Source organism: Lathyrus oleraceus, chromosome 2 (assembly GCF_024323335.1).
Source record: "Lathyrus oleraceus cultivar Zhongwan6 chromosome 2, CAAS_Psat_ZW6_1.0, whole genome shotgun sequence".
Lineage (NCBI taxonomy): Eukaryota > Viridiplantae > Streptophyta > Magnoliopsida > Fabales > Fabaceae > Lathyrus > Lathyrus oleraceus.
This window is the reverse complement of record NC_066580.1, coordinates 427594498-427597916: the sequence shown is the minus strand read 5'-3', so window position 1 is coordinate 427597916 and position 3419 is coordinate 427594498. Positions and strand designations below refer to the sequence as shown.

General features: G+C 34.2%; 1 non-coding gene across 1 annotated transcript; it reads left to right on the top strand.

The window, feature by feature from the left end:
- The first annotated feature begins 1435 nt into the window (after window positions 1–1435).
- Window positions 1436–1586, top strand: LOC127124476 (U4 spliceosomal RNA). The gene has a single exon (XR_007803962.1). It is a non-coding gene; the product is annotated as a U4 spliceosomal RNA (small nuclear RNA).
- The last annotated feature ends 1833 nt before the right edge of the window (window positions 1587–3419 follow it).

The following is a 3419-nucleotide window of genomic DNA, read 5'->3' as shown; positions in this document are numbered from 1 at the left end:
CAGACACTCAAATGGATTGACGGGTTCAATCGCTATGACACCCCGATTTTCGAGTATTTGGAATGTGTATTTGTACTAAGATGAAAATTCAATCGCAAGACATTTTCATTTATGCATTTGTTTGATCGTTATACCTGTGTGTTATACCCTTGTATATATTATTGTATATACTGAGTAAATCAAGGATTACACTAAAATGGGGGGATTTGTTGGTGATTTTAGTATCATCAATGTATTTTAGTAGTAATGTGATTTACTATAGGCCGATGCAATTATGCGTTAAAGCTTGGAAACGAGTTAGGGGTAGTGCGGAGTGCACGCTCGTCGAGCCAACGTATAATTGAATGCGAATAATTGAAACGGGGTTCCAAGGGGTTCGGAATTTTCTTTTGAACAGTTGAACCCTTTCCCAACCGACGTAACCGTTTCTGAACAGTTGCGTCTTTTCGGTTTCTGTTATTGATCTCCTATATAAGGAGTCATTTGGCCTCAGTTTAAAAAAAAAAAGATAACGAAACCAAACTTTCTCTCTACATTCCTGAACATTTCTCTTTGCCAGAAACAAATTGTTTTTCAAGAATTATCCTCACAAAGATTTCGTGAACCCAGGCAAGAATAGGGTCGAAATACTTTGTTCGGAAAGTGTACGAACACGATTCTTCGAAGTTATCCAAGATTATCATACCCGATTCTCTAACAAGCAGCACTATCAAAAATCCCTATATCTTATTTTATGACTACAGAACAATACAAAACTGATTTGATACCTTGTGTGGAGGTCACTGTATAGGCTGGATTCACACTGTGTGAGGCAATATCTCTCCACCTTTCAGTGTCTTGGACTTGAGCCTTGCCATTAGTCCTTAATATTCCTCTACAGTAAGATTTGCAATTTGTTTCTGTTCAGCAATCACAGGAGCATTTGCTTCTGAATAGATTGCTTAGCTCAATATAGCTCCTCTGTTGCAAGGTGAGTTCTTATTCTTGTACTATGCGTTGAAATTCAATTGCCTATATGCTGATTGTTGTCATTAGAACAAAATATCTTTTTGGTCAAGATGAAACTACTTTGTCCTTGTTATTTTCATGTCAATGTTTGCACGAAGGTTGTAGGATAATAAATCAGATAAAGGTGTTAGATTTTCTGGGAGTTGAAGATTATCATTTTGTGGCTGCATTAGAAGGAAGTAAAGTTAAGTACTTTGGTACTGGTTTAGTGATTGATTTATTTTACTGCTGTAATGTTATTTTTTAATGTATAATGTTTGCTTGTTTTAGTTTTTGAACAAGTTAATTCTCTTTCTCTCAACTTTTTTCCTTGCTATAATATATGTTTGTCTTAGTTGTTACCAAAACTTCTAGTCCCACATTGCTCTGAGAGTAATTAGATGACTTTGAAGTTATATAAAAGGAGGTTTACTCTATGTGTAAAGCTATCTTTGCGCTTGGGGCAATGACGCAGCTAGTGAGGTTCTAACCGAGGCGCGTCTATTGCTGGTTGAAAACTATTTCCAAACCCCCTCTTAGGCTTGAGTTCAACTCAAGCTTTTGAGAATTTTTGGAAGGACTCCCTTAGGGGTAAAGTCCTACAATTTTAGTTCAAATTTTATGTTTATTCTAAATAGTAGTATATTGTAACTGAACATTGCTTATAGGAAATAGCACAGTCACCATACTATACTGTAAAGTTTTTGAATTTTACTTCTTTTTCGTGAAGTAGCAATGACAATCTAAAACTCCCACTGTTTAGTTTTTCTCTACAGTTTATAAGTTAATTTCTTAACAAGAGCTAAGTTATGCAACTATTCTTTGAAAAACAGGATATAGGGAAAATGAGTAGATCATGGAACAAAAAGTTTGAAAAACAGGATATAGGGAAAATGAGTAGATCATGGAACAAAAAGTTTGAAAAACAGGATATTGGGAAAATGAGGAGATCATGGAACAAAAGATTTCATACATTCAGTGATGACATTGCACAGCTGCAACATGGTTATATAAGCTTTATCTGTTGTCATCTGCAGAATTTTGCAGTCCCAAAGGTATTTCTTGGATATTCTATCAAGTATGCTGAAGGATATTGGTTACCATAGAAGATTACTTATTGAAATGTTTAAGGTTAATAATATATCTCAGCAGAGGGGATTTTGTATCATTGATGTAGCATAGGTGATTGTTTTTGGACGGATTTTGCAGAGGTTTTCTGCCTTATGTCAAATGAAACAGTTCTGTGTAGCAGAACCACGGTCCAATCCTCTACAACTGTGACCGGGAGGGGGTTGAAACTATTTGATGGCAGAATTGACTCTCGAACTGAATTAGTGGATCCAGTGGTGAAAAACCAAAAAGAAAAAAAAAGATGCAATCCTTAAATAAAAACATAAACTCAAGCATATTCAATGAGGTAAGCTAACTAAATAATGTGTTATAGAATACAACTTAAGAGATGGAAAAAAGACAAATGAAATACATGAATAACATTCAACACCATTGCACCCTTTAATTTATGTAAACCTCCAGGTAGTTCAGTATCTTGTTGATCAGGGACATATTAAACATGAAAAAAATAATTAACTTTTTCTCTTGCTTAAAAGCATACTCTTTGCAAGTTATCTTTGGAGTTCAAAACTTGTGTAAGAAGATTCCTTGATATTTACATATTAATCACTAATAGCAACAACTAAAAAAATAGCAATGCAATCTTTGCAAAAGTTTATTTATTTTAAAAAAATTTAAAAACCCTCTTTTAAATTACATCCGAAGTTGGATTTGTATGTTGACCTTTATCATCAACTATCAAGATCTACAATTTTTTTTCTTAATTTAACTTTTAAAATGACAGCACACAGTTGTTCTGAGGGAAAAATTATTGATTCTAAAATAATGTGAATCAAACAATAATAATTTAATTTTAATAGTGGTAATTAGGGTTAGAGTTTGTTATGCTAGTTACCTAATTTACAAGTAACATAGTTGTATATATACACATAACTCTCTCTCTCTCGTACTAACAAAATGGTATCTAGAGTTTGGTTCGTAGTCTTGATCGTGTTTTCAAGAACTTCATGTTGGTGGTCTTGTTCCTAGGAATCGTGAATCGCAGTTGTTGCAGAGATGAATGATACCAATGACATTCTAAATTCTCTTCCAATTCCTGATGGCAAAACTTCAAACCAACAGAGTAAGCAAATGAAATATTTGTTCGGCTTTTTAAAGAAACCCTAGAAATGGTCAACAATGGCATCCCTGAGCTTGCTGAGAATGCAACTGATGTTCAAAGTGTCGCTCACATGGATGTGAAGAAGAAAGATTGCAAGTATGCGTATTGTATTCAATTTGTAGTAGATGACGCGAACTTTGATAGAATTTCTCATGCTGAATCGGAGGAGGAGACATGAGATATTCTTGTAAAGTATTAC